Consider the following 18349-nt stretch of genomic DNA (forward strand, 5'->3'; position numbering starts at 1 on the left):
GAAATTTTAGGAAAATCACATTAACACTTCCCAATACTATGTTACAGAATAGAGGGGGGTAAAAAGCAAACAAAACCATTCTCTATTGACCCAGATCCACCATTTATCCAAAATGTGAGACAGGCATTTCTTAGTAGTTTTTATTATCAGGTCAGGCATACAGCATAAGCTTTGAGATACACTTTCATTTCCCTCCATGGAAGAATGAGCCTGAATCCCCCTTTATACAAACTATCTCCTTATCCCCCTTTACAGAAACTATCTCCTTAGGAAGGAGACCCCGCTATCCCAATCAACCCAACAATATCTCAGATCACATCAGACTCATCATAAGAGAAGTCGCCCAACCTGTGTAATTTGAAGCACGTCAGAGAAAGGTTCCTACATGGCCTTACCTAGAGGTCTAGCCCTAGGGATAGAATAATTGAATAGTAATCCCAGTCTCCTTGAGTACTTTCAACCAACAAGCAAAAGTCACTCTAGACAAACGGGAGTACAAAAATGGTGGATACATACAAACAGGCTTCTTTAACATAGGAGTGTCCCTAGAAGGTGTTGGATTGCATGCTAGCAAGAGAGCTAGCTGAAGAAAAGGGAGTCTCAGGAGGATCCTAGGAGCATTTTGACCTTTGCTGTTGGAGAACAGTCTGCTCTCCCCCACTCCCCTGAGCAATATTACCATTCCCTATTAATCCATATAAAAGAAAATGTATACAAGAGTCCCTGATAGCCCATAACTTACAAAACGATGCCACAGAATTCTGAGTAAGTTAATATAGATTTCAAATGTATAATATATTCTCATGAGGGATCGTACCCCCTGAAAGAATCTAGCTCATTAATTTTCGGAAGAGTTAAAGCACTTTTCAAGTTTTATTTCTGTAACATCAGACTCTCCTTTAGCTTTCCTCTGGTTATGAGCAATCAGAAGGGGATAATGAAACCTACCTTGGGTGAAAGGCATCTGATTGAAGAACCTCAATATTATTGGCAAGCATTTGACACTGACTTGAGGTTTCATTGATGATTGGACTGGAAATTGGCGTTTGTAAAGAAGCCTTTACATAGCATTCAGCAGGCTCTTAAAAAATGTATAATTTAGCTTTGGTAGTTTGCATAAAGTAGAGGTTAGATTCTGCCAATGACCTTTCATGAACTTCTAGGAGTGGATAGTCTCTTGCTGAAAAGGTAAAAAATAAAGACTCTCTTTTCCTACCAAGGTGGTAATTACATTTAAGTTTATGTAGCTCTGATGTTCGTGGGAGAGCTTTATAATTTACTCCTGGGTAGGCTGTCTCTGTGAAGCTTTTTCTTCCCCCCTTGGGAGAAAAAAAATTTTTTTTTTTTTTTTTAACTAACATCCTTGCAAATTGGATAAGTGTTGCATTACAGTGGTTTGCAACCCATTGATAGAGACTTATATGCTTTGAACTTTAGTAACAGCATTTGAAAGAGAGATTAAAATCCCTTTAACTAGCAAGCATTCACTTTCTAAAAATTCCTATTTCCAAGGCATGAAAGCACTGTGTTTTGAAAGCCATGGAAGCCCAAGCAAAGCAAAATGTACCTCTACTCAAATGAGTTCATTGGTGGTCGGGTCTTTCAGAAAATGACTTTTTTTGAGGCTGTCTGCAAATAGCCAAAGGAGCTCGTCCTTCATTTGACATCACAGGGTTCCTCTGCCATCATGGTAATTATACATGTTGCCAACCCAATTAAGATTGCATGGGGAAGGATGAGTATTCATTGTAGCCATTTCACTTTAGAGTCAGTGGTAAATTCTGTGAGAAAACTTCATCCCGCCACTTTCCCATTCTCCGGGAAGGGGGGCCCTTGGTGGTCAGCCAGAAACATGCAAACCTATCAATATAATTCATGCTGCTTAGGGGTTCACAAAACAGATATTTCTCAAGCCAGGGCAAATTAGCCTTTGGCATTGAAACTCTAGATTATTTATCTACTCCGGCACATCTATCTATACAATGAGAAACAACTGCTTTGAAAGCTAATAAAATGTTGCATACAGTTCCCAGGAGCCTGTCTGCCTGATGAAGCATTTAATCAAGCAGGCCACAGAGCCATTTGCCTTCCATGGACGTAGGGGAGGCACTCCATGAAACTGGCTGAGAAGAAGCCATCTCGCCCAGGCCTGGATTTTTTCCACTGACTCTTAAGGCAAAGTCCCAGAAGGACTGTTGAGGGTGTTTCCAAGCCCAAGAAGTCAGCTCTGCTTTCTCAGAAAACTCAAGTCAGGAAGATGTTCTCTCATATCCTTCCTGAACTTTCAGACTTGTGGTTACTGCTTCTTGCTAATCATTTTAAGTGCTTTAGTTTTGTTTCCCCACTAGTAATGTAGATTACATGAAGGCAGGATGATGGCATTTTCCCCCACAGCATCTAAAACAGTGATTGGATGGATAATTGGTTCTTGAAAAATACATCTTTACTGGTCTACTCATGGCTTCTTCCATAAACAACATTTCCATTTGAAAATGGGAGTACCCCACTTACTTAGTAAATGCTGCCTTCCCTTTCTTTTGATCCAGGCCTTTCCCTCAACCTTTTCCATCTGATGCTCCCTGACTCTGAAGTCTCCTAGGTCAAAAACTGCTACTTAAAATTTTTTCAATGTATCAGCTTTCATAGATGAAAAGTCACTACATCAGAGCAACTCATTTATCTAATGGTACTTTGTGTATAAGAATAAAAAGGACAAGATCTTTTGGAACCCTAGCTGTTCATCTCTAGAGGAGTATCTGTATGTATAAATTATCCAGCCACCCTATTCAGGAAGCACAAAAAAACCTTCCTTCATGTATTTGAATATTACAGATGCATTTATTTGAATATTCACAATTGCCAGGCTCTACAATGAGTTATAATACCAATCCCTGGTTCCTCTTCATCTCTGGATCGTTTATAACTCATTTAGGGTCTAGGTATGCTCAGATATACTGTAGGATAATCCCAACTCTCCTGCATGTTAGCTGTAAGACTTTGGTCACATTATTTAACCTTGATGCCTCAGTTTACGAATTTGTAAAATGGAATGCGTCTATTTTTTTTTTTTCCTTGCAGATTTAGGGATGTTCTCATGTGTTCCAGTAAATTTTGTCCCATACCAGCTGAGGGTAGCTGGAGGATGATAATTCTTAGTTTAGGACACTTGGTGCTGAGTCCTTGGCCTTTTATTATATACTTGTTCAAAAGATAGTCTTCAAATAATGACTCTGTATTTCTACTATCTCCAGATACTATATTAGATTGAGAGATTCCTAAGCACAGGAACTTTTTCCTAAGCTCCCTTGTATTACCCACCAAGTCTAACACAGTATGTCACTCAGAGTAAGAGCCCCATATTTATTATTTTGATAATTTTTTCTGTTCCTTCCTCTCCGGTTGACCAAGGCTGTTTATGGCAGCATTCCACTTTCATCTTCCTCCAAACCATGTAGGTTTTGGTATGCTGGGGGTTACAGAGCCTGTGAAGCATAAAGCAGTGGGGTTACTTAACACATCAGTAAACCAAATATGTGAGCCTTGCCAGAACTCTTGTTTTTTAGATGGAAGGAAGGACAGATTATTTGGGACAGATTTGTATCCTGGGTCATTTGTGGGCTCTTTGTGGATTAGTCATGGGCTGGCATGCTGATAAAATCAGAAGGCAATAAAAAATCCTCACAGCCATTCAGTTGAAGCCAATATAAGAATAATTGATTTTGAGCAACTTTGGCTGCCTTACTCAGGGGAGACCGTCCATAAAGTTATGTTTAATGGGAAGTGCTCTACCATATAAATGAAATTGTGGATGAAAAACTCAAATTCACTGGGCCAGACTCCTTTCCACATGTTCTTATGTGGCCTCAGTACAAAATACTCTTTTTTTTTTTTTCACCTGTTCATCTCACCTTTGCCTGCAAATTCAAGAGTGAACTGGCTTCATTCTCTCCAGAAGGAACTATTTCCAATGAAAATACAGCCACAAAAGAAAACTCTTGCAGAGGAGTTTCCCTTCAGTGCGAAGACTCAAACCTCCACTCTACTAGATAATTTTTTCACTAGTTCTATGGAAAATCCCTTCTCTTATTTAATCCCTTTGGCAGAATCCCCCTATAGTTGTTTTCAGAGTTATCTTGTGATTTATTATTAACGTTATTAACTGGTTATTTCAGACAGCCTAGGCTGCAGTCCACAAGAGTGAAACTTACCCTTTCTTATCCATCCATCTGCAAAAAGTCTCTCCTGGATTTTTTCCCCTCTAAGTTGTGACTTTCCTCAGCACTTAGTTTGATTTGATGTGTTCTGTGACCTGTATACAAGGAATGTTTTTTTTAGTTGGAAATGAGCTGATGTTTTGGTGATCACTTACACATGTTACTGCTTTCCCTTTGTTTCTCTGCCTACTCCATTCTAAAACCCCACAAAGGATAAGGTGAATTGTTTTTGAACCAGGTGAGAATTGAACTTTGGTCTAGTTTTTTTTTAATGGACGGGTTTTTCTAGTGAAGGGTTTTGATGTTGTTTGCTCTTGAATTTTGCTCTTTTGAATGTCTTGCTAAAACCCAGATGTTGTTTAAAATTAGTAGAGGGCATTTGAACCGTATAACTATAAAAACAAACTATTATCATTCAGTGAGTTCCATACATTTGTAAACACATCAAATCATAACTATTTGTAATTAGTTTGTGACTTTGGGGAAGAATTTCATGCTATTGCCCAGCATGAATTACTGAGGGAATCTCAAATAAGAAAATCTCTTTCCATTTAAATCGTTCTGAACATCAGAGAAGGGACAGTCATGTTTCAGGTCAGTCTTTGTGGTAGCTGCTGAAGAGGGTGGAAGTTCCTTCATGATGTGGGACTAGGGCAGAAATTATTGCAGAAAGCACAGGCTCCTTAATTTCCTGAGTCTAAGAGAACCCAGGAGATGCTTCATGAGTACCAATTTCTTCACTTTTCCCATAAAATTGGTGTCCTCATCTTTTCTTGCTCTACATACTCCCCTTTTATGATCTCATTCACCCCATACCTTCACATTCAATCTAGAGGTGAAAGCTTCCCCAAGCTGAGTCTCCAGCCAGACCTCTCTCTGGAGCTCCAAGCTCTCTCTCCAACTCCTTACTGCACAATTCCTCTTGGTTATACCATCAGGACTTCAGATTTAATATATTTATGAGGAAATCATCAGCTTCTTTACCAGAACTTCAACCACCAGAGATGAAGCATTCCATTCAAGGCAGCACGGTGTGGCCACCACAGTAGGGGTGCTTAGTGGCTGCATGGTGACTGTCCTCCAGCTCACTTCCAGTGGCTCCTGGTGGGCAAGGAGACTTCATCAAGACAGGTTTAGCTAAGATTTTTACAAACCTTGCTCATAATTCTGGATTCCTTCTATAGGGAATGGGGAATCACTGAAAATCTCTCATTAGAGTAGCTCCTAAAAAAATAGTATCACATGTTTCTGGCTCTCATGTCAGCTAACTGTTAGGCTTTAATGATGTCATGGATGACCTCAGTCTCTTCCTTTGTATTCTCTACATGTCTGTCAAGACCATTGGATGTGCCTGCTGCTGTCAGATTTTTCTGTGAGTGGGCTGAAAAGGTCCAAGATGTGAACATGAATCCTTTCCACCATGGAAACCTGAAGCCCAGCTGATCTGGCTCCCTGCCTCTTTCTGAAATTTCTGCTGAAATGAGATAATCCAGTTCCAATTGTAGGACATCAGGCCAGTCTGACAGCTGCTGTTTCGTAGCCAGTTATGCTGCACAATTTAAACTCGTACCTAGGAAGGTATTTTTCACAGATTTCCTGAATTACGGTAGCAGCTTAATATTAGTCATCTCAATAGATAATAAGGTCTGATTTCTTGTATGATCCATATATTAATGAAGCGAAGCTCCTAAGGCTATGGCCCAGCCTGGATACTCACTGATGATAATTCAGGTGATACTTGAGAGCTGGCAGCCCAGGCAGACAACTCATAGGAGAGGGTGTCAAAGCAGCTTTGCTTTGTCATCTGGTAAGAAAATGGAACACAAGTTAGAGAAAGCATCCCCACCCAACACCATCATCTATCACAGTGCGTGTTAATGCTGGGCAAAAAGGAACACAGCCACACTGGGTCTGGATGGCATAGAGCATTCACAGCCAGGAAGAGTAGGCTCTGACTGGTATGTGCTGAGCACACAAAACCTACTCAGGAAGAACACTGTGATTCCACCATTTCGTTCAACCACTACTCATTTGGCACCTACTATATACCAGAGACTCTTCTAGATTCCAACTTACACCAGTGAACAAACAGACAAAAATCTCGTGTTCATGGAACGTATATCCTATTGCACTAAGAAGGGATTTGAGATCTGAGAGAAAGTTGGGTTAGAGATTTTTTGCTTAGTTTTCTTACTCAGATCAAATTCCTGAATTATACATCTATGCTCTAGTATTAAAACTAACAAAAAAGTACACACGCACACACACACACACACACACACACACAGATACACACCTATATATGTATATATAATTAACAACACCATCCCCCTCATCCCACATGTATTTCTACGAGCGAGAAGGTCTTCTCTCAGATGGTGTCACAGTTGAAAAGAAAAGCAGATGGTGCTTCTAGAGGAGGCAGCTTGCCTGCTGAAATGTCATGGATATACAGAAATAAAACCGAAAATGAAAGGCAAAAAAATATTCTCATTTGAATAATGAACTGTCTCATGTTTCCTCAGCGCCACACAGCTCAGATAATGAAAAGAAACACTCTCAGACCCTTTGTTCTGTGTTTATAACAAAATTCAAACCACATGCCTGTCATGTAACAAGCCACTCTGGATAATTTCTTGAAGAAGAATAATCATTGTTTGATGGCACCACTTGTAAAATCCAGAAGGTACCCCAGAGAAGCTGGCACTGGGAGTACACTATCCAAGGGGTAATTTGTGGCACCGATGATACACTGAGCATTGCAGTGAACTTTAAAACAATTGCTCACACACAAAAGGAAACTAATGACTGAGCCTGCTCTGCACCCCAGCTTCCTGTCACTGTTCATTTTTCAGTGTTCCCCATAGTTGAAGGAAGCCCTCAGGACTCATGGCAGCAAATAGTTCAAAATGATGCCTATGAAGCTTTTATAATTATTATTATGTTAAATACATAATTTGGTTGCTTTGTTCTGTGACTAGATGTGCTTATTTCAGCTTCATAATAGTTGCCAGATTCTGCTGCATGATTTGTATCCTGCAGTGAAATGCACAGACCACAAGTTTGCTTTTCTTTGCTGGCTATTACACCAGCACTGTGCACACCAACAATGGCCATCATTGTCTCTTGGGAGCTTTGTGCAGCCCTAAAGTGACAAAAGGGAATAACTTCAGACAAATCAACAAAATGTAATTACATGTAAGGAGTTTGGCTTCACTTTTTCTAAAGGTCTTTGAGGCCTGGGATACATTTTGACTCAACAACCAATTGAACTGGTTTTAGGATCAGTTGTTTACCTAAAGCTATTACACCCAGATTTCATGTGAGCCCAGAGACCCACCTGCAAAGCCTGCCGAAAGTTCACGGTTTTCCCAACAACCTTCTGGGACAGGGAAAATCCTTCAAGAAAGACTAAGTGAGAGATATTGGAGATGTGACCTTTAACACTGTCAGGGTGGACTAGAACCCCAGCAGTGTGGAAGAGGACCAACGATTGCATAACCCCCTCTGAGCACCCTCCCACCCTGGGCTCCCTCCTCCCAAAGCTGCTTCTGCGAACAAAGCAATTTGCCTGCTGCTCAGAAACAAATCTCCCTACGTCTGGTCTGAACGGACAGAGAAGACACTTCTTTTACAGAGAAGGTGAGATACCCTCAAAGTGATGTGGGCCAGAAAGAAAAGAGCTTCAGAAACCCGATTAACTTGTTTTCCCTTAACAGTTATTTAATTAAATAGCAAGAGGCCAATTGCTAGGATTTGAAAACGAGTCAGAAGCTGTAGAAATCCTTTGATTGTAACTTCCCTTGCCCAGACTTTGCTTAAGAAAGAAAACACTCATCAATTCAAGTCAGCAAATAATGTCTCCACTAAGGTTCTCAATAAGAGCAGATGAATCCAAATTAACAAGAAGCAGCCAGGAGCAGTGCATTGCAGTCTGACAAATCCTGATTTTAAAAATCAAGCCTCCGTCCTATATAGTAGAGAAATCAGACAACACATTGACCAGGTGGTCACAATTAAAGTGATCAAGGAAAGGCAGAAGGACCGTGAGGGCCTCTGGGTGCAATATCCTGAGAAGGGCACAACCTCAGCCAGGTAGTCGTCTGACAGGATATGTATAAACTGAATCTAATCATGAGGAAACATCAGGAAAAAGATTAGGAGCATTTTATTTAAAAAGGAGGGGTGAGGCTGAAGGCTTCAAAAATGGCATTGTGATCAAAGTCAATGAGAGGCTGAGGCGCTCTTCCAGATTCAAATAAATTAAAGAGACATGAAAAACAAATACAACATGTGGTCTTAGACTGGATCCTCTATGGAGGGGGAATGCTATAAAGAACATTATTGAGCCAATTGGAAAAATGGAAATATTAGCAGAGATTCAAGTATTCAATGTTAAATGTCCTGAAGTTGATAACTGTACTGTGGTTAGGTAAGAGGAAGTCCTTGTTCTCAGGAGATATGCACTGAAGTATTTGGATGTAAAGGGACATATATACAGATATGCAGCATATATATATACATATGCACAGAGAGAGGTAGGGAGCAGAAAGGAAGAGTAACGGGCAAAATATGAACAGTAGGAGAATCTTGGTAAGGAATATAGGAATGTATTTTGTACTATTCATGCAACTTTACTGTAAGTTTCAAATTATTTCTAAATAGGTGTGTGGTTTTTTAAAAAGCTTTTAGGATGTATCCCAAGGTGTCCTTTAACAGAAGGCAAATTGGTTCCTCTATTTTTATATTCTAGTTTATTTCAGAATCTTCACAGATTAAGGGTGATTAAATGATAAAGGAGAATATACATGGCATCCAGCATTAACTAAAACCTATATAAAATGTTAAATGGGCCTATTTTCTGATTATGATTTTTGGTTAAAAAAGTATTTAAAAGACATTTAGTAAGTTTTAAAAAGTGAAATCAATAATTCTAAAATAGAGCATTTAGGGAACATAAATTAACTTCTAAACTTAAAAAAAGCAGGCTTCCTTCAGCTCCTGTCCAAGATAGGCAACCTCTCTGGGCCCTGGTTCTATTGCAGTAAAATGGAAGTAATGCTACCTTAATTTCTTCTAAGGCTCACTATATGGGATTATTTATATATATCAGTAGGACGCTTTTTACCGGAACTGAAAACAAATCTCAAACTAGTTTAAATAGTAAAGGGATTTATTATCTCACAGAAGAGGGTGTCCCACTGTAGGACATTGTCTTGGAATAAATAAATGCTGACCTTACTCTTCTCCCTCCTCTCCGTGTCCTCCTGGTGTTCCCCATTGGTTAGAGCCAACCGGGAGCCAGAGGAAAGAGAGCCCATTTATACAGGTTCATACAAGTCAGCCTTTCAGAGCAGAGAGCGGGGCGAGGAAGGTAGATGATAGAGACGGGAGACAGATGGAAGATATCTGCCGCAGAGCAGGTTAGTTCTAGTGGATTGATTTAATGGATCTATGACATCAAGGATCTAGATCTTTCCATTAATTTGCTATCCAGAGCTTTGCCTCCATCCCCCAAATGGAAAAAACAAAAACACGTTCCTTTCAATCTGATTTAGGTCTTACGACCAGCCTGAATCTAGTGACTCCTTAAGTGAGTGCATTGCTCTAATTAGCTTAAACCTGGGCTCGGAATCCCTCACAGACAAGGGAATGGAATGACTGTGATGGAATTAGACTGTTTATAAATCATTCCTTTGTTGCTGCACAAAGGAAGGGTTTGGAGTGGAAGTCGTAGAGTTAACTTCAATGTCCTCTATAAATGTGAAGCATTTGCCACAATTCCTGGCACTGAATGGGTGCCTAATAATTTTTTTTTTTTTTTCCTGTTTAGCAAGGCTCTCTGCAAAGCACTCTTCTTGCTCTTAAACATCCTGGGTATTAAAATGTAATAATTGATTTCTCCTTTCAGAGATTTTACAATCCATGTGAAGGAGATGAGGAATATGAACATAAAAAAATATAAACCTAAGAATATCAGTACAAGGTGGTATGTTAAGTACCCAACTAGGAGCACTGATTTGGGGCATTTAGAATAGTGGTTTCCAGAACATGGTCTCTTGTAGATGGGTGGAGAGAGTAAATAATTATAAGGGTTGGGAATCTACATGCTCATCAAGCATTAACCATAGGCTTCAGGCTGTAAGAGCAATGAATAACACATAGTATAATAAATATACACCCTGAACGCATGCACGTTTGTTGGTGGTAGAACAGACTCCAGCAGAGAGACTTCCTTTGCAAATGGGCTGGGTGGTCTAGCACTCCTCAGTCCCTACCAAGCATAATCATGCGCCAAGGTTTCCATCAGCCCACAAGCAAGAGCATGGCTGCTATCCCCTCTAGCTGTTTGCTCCTGGCTGCTCCTGACTAGTGCTGTTGCATCCTGGGCTCCACCTCCAATAACAGCTCCTCCAGAAGTGCTGAGTACTCTTGGGAAGCCATCTGCCACCACCTGCGTCTTCCCAAGGCAAGCCCAGGCACGGGTGAGCAAGCCTTTCTTGGGAAGTCCACTCTCCCACTCATGGTCACACTGTTGGAGTCCCCAGAGCACCCAGAATCTCCCCAAGCCTCTAGCAGCATGATCACCTGTGGGACCAGGCAGGGGAAGCCACAAGGAAGCAGACTTGCAGTCAGTGGGGCAAAGCAAATGCCCAGGGGTCCCCTCCTGAGCCACAGCCACCAGCCACCATTCTGGTGAGGCACAGGAGACATCAGAGTCCTTGATTAAGCAGGCTGCAGTGCGCGGAGAAGCAGTCAGGTTCTCTTTATACTAAAACACCAAAAAAGAAGCCAAGAGTACGCCACTGTTACTATTCAAGTCACCCGTGAGCTTTTCTGATGCAAACATTAAAAATAAGATAATAGATTATAAGATAAAATAACAAAGGAAAAATATATACTGGTATTGGTAAAATGTTAGATACAAATTAAAATATTACTAAATTCATTATGGCTTTTCCTATTATATATCTCACTTGAAACTAATATTAAGTGAAAAACCATTGTCATAATACATTACTGAAATGCTTTTTATATTTATAAGATATCACCCTGGAAATAGTTGAGACCCTCTGATTTTGAGAGTTCTTAAACTGGAAGTGGTTGCTACTTCTTTAATCCTCCCCATTCCAGCATGTGTTCCTTGCGTTTTTATGGGAGTCATTCAGGCTACTGTAGTCCCCCCTTACCCTTGGGAGATTTGTTCCCAAGTCCCCAGTGGATGGTACTGAATCATATATATGCAATGTTTTTTCCTACACATACATACCTACAATAAAGTTTAGAAATTAGACACAGTAAGGAATGAACAACAGCTAATAATAAATAGTAAAATAGAACAATTATAACAATATATCGTAATACGAGTGATGTGAATGTGGTCTCTCTGTCTCATAATATCTTACTGTACTGTACTCACCCTTCTTGTGATGATGTGAGATGACTGACGTACCTCGTGATGTAGCATTAGGCTACTGCTGAGCTTCTGAGGATCTGTTGGGAGAGGACCGTCTGTTTCAGAATCGCACTTGACCACGAGTAACTGAAACCGTGGACAAGGGAAGAGTAGGCACTTCATTCTCATGGTGCTGCCCTGTGCACTGCGCACCTTCTACTGGAGCTTGTATCTTAGAAAGTACTGAGGAAAGGGAGATATGACATCTGGAAAGAGAGTCTTCCTCTTTCATAAGGTTCTGTTGCCAGATCCTCCCTGCTCGGCTTCCACCGAGAACACTGACCTGGGCCTCAGAGTATCCAGTCTTCTCTCTGGAACACAAAAGCACTGTATCAGAACTCTTGGGTTAGAGATTCATCTTGCCAAGGTACTGTTTTCCACTGACAAATCAAGAACTGTGCGTGTGAATGTCCTGAGGAAGAACATCTATTTTCCCTCATTTTCCACCCTCAAGACAGCAAGGCGATGTTTTTCCCATAGAGACAATATTCTATTTTATTCTCTCTAGGGGGGTTGGAATTAGACTTTTTCAAAATCCTAACTCTGTCACTTATTAATCACATGACCTCAGCCACATTTTACCCATCTGCAAAAATGGCTTATGTATATAAGGCTATATAAGGTGAAGGATAGGACATTTAATCTTTATACCATCAAAATCCACATAGTAGGTATTGAGTAAGCTGTTGAATGAGTGAAAGAAGAATACATAAATGAATTTCTAAACATCCATGTCCCCATCCATTATCTTATTTAAAGCTGTAGGAATAAAACCTTGAGTGGCAAATATAGTTGGAGTAGTCTTGGATGATCTAGAGAAGACATTCTCTTAGATTGGAAACCTCCAGCCATTCCATTGTTGGCATATATTTCAAAGAGTTTCTCACACAGATGCAAGAGGACATGCACAAGGATGTCCACTGCAGCACTGCATGTGGTGGCAGAGAGGCGGGGGAGCTTGTGATGGATACATCACTGTGACAGTGTGATGTATGCACATCAGGAGTGTGGCTCAGGGGCGGTGGGTTCAATATATGCAGAGCACTATGAATATAGCTTAAGACTATGGTGCTTAAGGGCAAAAGGTAAACACACAGCAATTTACATACAGGCACAGAACAGCAGTAGTCATTTTGTAAGAAAACAGCTAACAAAAGTCACACAATGAAAGCATTGGAGAGGGGCTCCTGGGCGGCTCAGTCGGTTAAGCATCTGCCTTTGACTCAGGTCATAATCCCAAGGTCCTGGGATGGAGCCCCACATCAGCTCAATGCTCAGTGGGGAGTCTGCTTCTCCTTCCCCCTCCCACTTGTGCTCTCTCTTGCTATCTCTGTAGCCATCTCTGTCTCTCTCTCAAATAAATAAAATCTTTTAAAAAAAAAAAAGCATTGGAGAGATTGACTATGGGTTGGAAAGAAATGAAGATAAGGGGAAATGGATAAAGAAGGAGAGAGGAAAGAGGAAGGAAGGAAGGAAGGAAGGAAGGAAGGAAGGAAGGAAGGAAGGAAGGGAGGAAGATAGTTTGCTTGCAACAATGCTTATTATGTTCCATGAACTGAACTGAAAGTTATAATTAATTGTTCCTTCTGCAATGAGATCAGGAAAGAAAGAAAGAAATAGGAAGTAAACCTGTAGGAAGTAGTTCTCAGAATTGTTTCTCACCCCACAGAGTTCCAGTATCCTTCCATCAGGACCCTGATTCTCCAGCCACTGCAGGCCAGGAGTGAAGGAAGACGGAGGGCGCCCATGTCTGAAGGTACATCATTTATCTATTTAAACAGGGCTAAACCTTCCCTTTGAGTTCAGATGCTTTTTTTTTTTTTTCTTTTAACAAACTGATTCTTGTTCCCTAAGTTTAAGGCTGTGAAGCATCCGAGTAAGTAGTCATGGAAGCCACTGCCTTTCATTTTTTTTACTTACTTTTATAGCAGGCAGGGTGGAAAAGGGTGAAAATCAGGTTTATTTGTCAGATGTGATAAAAACAATTTACCAATGCAAGATTAGTTTGCATTGGTACTTCTTGGGTACTTCAAACTACCTGACATTGGCAGTAAACATTGGTGGAACTAGTATCTGTTATAATTACCCATATTGTTGCATATTGTTTCTTCTTGCATGAAACACATGGCAACTGTCCAGAAACTTTTGGTCTGTTATTATACTGTAATATTCTTCAATACAGAGGAAGACAGGGGTTTCTCCCCCCCCCCCTTTCCTTTGAAATGATTTCCCATGCCTTTCACAGAACTTGGTAGTGTTCCAAAATTTTTCTAATCAATCTAACATTGGAGGTTGTCAGAGCAGATCTTATTCCCTAGAATTTATATGACACTATACATTTAATAACTGTTCTACATAAATCCTTTTTTTTCCTTTTTGTATTATTTCCTTTGCTTCTTGAGAGTCTTTTTTTTTTATTCAGATCTATTAAGTTATCTCCAATTTCACAGGCTTTAGTAAAGTATATCTAAAATTCCATTTCCAGAAAAATTGAATCAGCAAAATCTTTTTGATAATTTTCTGTCAAGTTACTTGCTTGGGGTTTGTGACTCACTCATTTGAAAAACTCCTAAAAAGACGGGTGTTAGAACTTTGAGGAGGATTAACTGTTCTGATTGAACTGGTTAGTAAATTCAGTCATCACAACACACTGAATTCTGATAGCAAGTTTGGTGATTATGGGATTGTTTTGTTCTGTTTATATACTGAGTGGCTGTCTTAACAGAGTTACCAAAATACAGGAGTTTTCTTTGTTTTGTTATGGTTTCACTTCATTCTAGTCCATAATCATAAAACAACCATATTAAACATAAAAATGAAACTTAGGGGCGCCTGGGTGGCTCAGTCGTAAGCGTCTGCCTTCGGCTCAGGGCGTGATCCCGGCGTTCTGGGATCGAGCCCCATATCAGGCTCCTCCGCTGGGAGCCTGCTTCTTCCTCTCCCACTCCCCTGCTTGTGTCCCCTCTCTCACTGGCTGTCTCTCTCTCTCTGTCAAATAAATAAATAAAATCTTTAAAAAAAAATAAAGCTTAAAATTAAACAGTAGTAGTGACTCAATAGGCAAAGGGGTTGCTTCCTCATGTAAATGCTTATAAACTCCTGGTGCTCACAAGTTGGTTTCACCGTCTTTGTCTGTTAGCATCACTGACATAAAAATACCACACCACATGTGCTCCATAACCTCTCTACGTCGTAGTGGCCTCCATTTCTGAAGAAAACCCTCTATATGGTTTCTGTGGAGTATCGGATTTGATGTGAATAGAAAAATCCTTGTCTACAAATATGGATGGTAAGGGCTGTTGATGGCGTATTAAAATCATAGATCATTGTATTGTTATTGTTTGCTGTGTGGTTTTTGGTTGGCCCTGGCTGTCCTTTAATCCTCACCTTCAGTGCTGTGTGGTCTCGGGACCTCTTTGCGCTGTGATTTACGTCCTTGCTACTCAGTGTGGTCTGCGGACTAGCAGCGCTGGCACCTGTTGGTTGCTTGTTAATACAAAATCCCAGGCCCTAATCTGCTTTTGAATTGTACCTCCATCTGATTTGTGCCCACATGAAAGCTTGCGAAGTGCTTTCCTTCATGATCTGACTGGCTTCTTCTGGTGCCCATGTTCCTAACATGACTTCATTTTCTGGGATGAATTTTCTTTTTGTTTATTTGTTTAAAATGCCGATAAACCCACCAGCAACACCTTTCTTTTTATTTCTGTAGACTTCTTTCTCAGTCAAGTTAATTACATCAGCACAGTCCCATATAAATGCACTCTACCTGACGTTCTGTCTTTAGAAACTGACCATCTCTAAGATGAGTCCTCATTATCGCCTCCGAGCTCACCTCAAACATGTCTGTTAACTGGTGTTAAGGTTATAGAAGCCAAACAGTAAAAGTGAATCAAGGAAAGAAGGCCTGCAGGAAGGAGGAGCACTTTAGAATGTTCTACCCATTCACAGTTTGGTCCATGGCTGTTTCACAGGTCTTTTAAAGGCAGAGGCATCTGTCTGTTGGAATCTTTGCACAGTAGTTCTCCTTTGTTCCTTCCTTGAGTCTAGTTGAGCAGTTCACAAACTAATGTGCTGAAGAATTACTGTATAGCGATGGTATGCAATAAAATGCATCCTGCCCTTGGTGGCCTAATGAGGGTATTGAAGGGTAGTTTTGACTACATGAAATTTTTATCTTATATAGTCATTTAAAATGTACTCTCTCTATATGATGGGGCTGTATTTTTTTTCTAACATAAATAACTCAAGTTCCTAAGTGTTTGTATCATGAGATTAAATATTCAGGATTACTATGTTATTTTGTCATCAATATTGACAATTTTTAAAAATTCATGTGTTATATAGGTAAACGAACAGATAATTCAGAAAACAAATACTTCAATGTTAATACTCGATTGTTTGGCCAGGATATAAAAAAGATTATATAACAAACTAAAAATGGAAAAACTGGTTATTTATAGGAGCACTGGGGTAGTTCAGTTGGTTAAGATCTGTCTGACTCTCAGCTTAGGTCTTGATCTCAGGGTCGTGAGTTCAAGCTTCACAGTGGGCTCCATGCTGGGCATGGAGCCTACTTAAAAAAAAAAAAAAAAAGGAAAAACTGAGCCTGATAGTCACCAGATAAAATGCTGTCCTTCTTTCTATAATGTCACCATAGCTGTACAATGACAGTTATGATTTAATTGCCATGTGTTATATTTCAGCATTATATTAATTTTGAGTGTTCCTGGTTGTTCTTTCAAGAACATATATTGAAGAGGGGCTCCTGCATGGCACAGTCAGTTAAGCCTCTGACTTTTGTTTTTGGCTCAGGTCATGATCTCAACATTGTGAGATCAAGCCCTGCTTGAGACTCTTCTGAGACTCTCTCTCCTTCTATTTCTGCCCCTCCCCCCAGCTCTCTCTCTTATATAAATAAATAATCCTTTTTTTTAAAAGAAACTATACACTGAAGAATATATGCAGAATGGTACATACATTATTTTCATTTATTAAAGATCCACCAATCAGGAAGAAGATGTGGGAATGGATGCGTACTGAGCTTACCTTTGGGCTGTTCCTAACTCAGACTATGTGAGGAAGAAAGGACTGAACATTAGAGTGTGTGTTGACTAAGAATAGGAGAGACTAGCCAAGTCAGTGCTCATGAGTTTATAAAAATGTTAGCTATTTTGCAATATGAACCTTTCTGTTAATTTGGGTTTAAGGCTAAATAAGCATTATATAAATACATTGAAGTCAGACTGCTGACAGAGTGGAAATGTTTTGTTTTCTGAAAATACCACAGACTATTTTTGAAACATTTAGACTTTGGCATTGACCAAGTGTATTTTCCAAGTACCTTTACCCTATTTAAAATATGAATACATACAGTCCACATGTTTCTGATTCATTTGCAACTAATTTATCAAAATTGGCAAGACCTATTTGCTAACCACAAGGTCTAAGGAGCCAGTTAAAAAAGAAAAAAAAGGAAAAAAAAAAGCCTTTTTAAATCTTCTTTTTGGACCACTCAATTAATCCAGAGGGGATTCAAACTTTGATTATGAGAGTTCATTAAAAACTGAGAATCAGTGTTTCCTTTCACTTGATTTTTTTCTATTTGATCTCCTTTGCCATTCTTAGAGGCCCCCAATCCTCCTTTGCTTGCCTTGCTCTCAAGATAGGTGGGACATGTTCCTTATTAGTATTAGAAATGAGAAATTCCAAAAATATGTATTATGAATATTAATGCTTCCATTCCCCCTGGTTCTTATTTTCAAAAAGAAAAAAGTTATTAGAAGTCAACTGTATAATAAATTCACATTTTCTTTGAGTTTCTTTCATATTTAACTGTTGGTGTGTTTCAGTGCAGATTTTCTCTGCTTAAACTTTCTCTAAAACCCAGTACTGAAGTGCAGTGTGCATATCAGCAATTAATTAAGTAGTTGAATATCTATGCATCGATCCATTAATTAATCAGTTAACAAATATTTCTCATATTATTCAGTCTCCCAAATGTGTGAAATCGTAGGATTTGCCTGGACACTTACTTAATGTACAGAATCCCAACTCCCTGCTCTGGAAGGGGAGGAATATGTGTTTAACCAATGCCCCAGAAATGAGGGTAAAAAATCACAGGGGCTCCAAGGGCCACATAATGGAAGAGGAATCTGCATAAGAAAATTACCAGATCATGGCAGAGAAGGGAAGAAGGGGAAGTGGAGTCAAAGAAGCAAACAAGAATTCCAAGGGCAAGAGAAGGGCTTAATAGCACTGAGAGATTGATGTGCCCCTAGTCCCTCCTGATGGCTGGTCACTGTGTGTAAATTTTATCATCTGATCATGTCAAATGCTGACAACCTGGTAGTGGAAAAATGCAAGAGTATCTTAACTCAGCCTAGTTGCAGATCAGGCTTCTACTTACTGCGTTACCATCAGCAAATCATTTAGCCTCTTGGAACCATAGTCTAGTCATCTACAAAAGCAGGATAGCGTTTCTAGCTACATCTTCTCCTTCACAGAGTTGTTGTGAGTATTGGGTGAAATCATGTGTGGTTATTAAAGTGCTGTATCTGTGGGGTGCCTGGGTGGCTCAGTCGTTTCAGTGTCTGACTCTTGGTTTCGGCTCAGGTCATGATCTCAGGGTTCTAAGATCGAGCCCTGCATCAATCTCTGTGCTTAGCACAGAGTCTGC

Source organism: Ursus arctos, unplaced genomic scaffold, assembly GCF_023065955.2.
Source record: "Ursus arctos isolate Adak ecotype North America unplaced genomic scaffold, UrsArc2.0 scaffold_5, whole genome shotgun sequence".
Lineage (NCBI taxonomy): Eukaryota > Metazoa > Chordata > Mammalia > Carnivora > Ursidae > Ursus > Ursus arctos.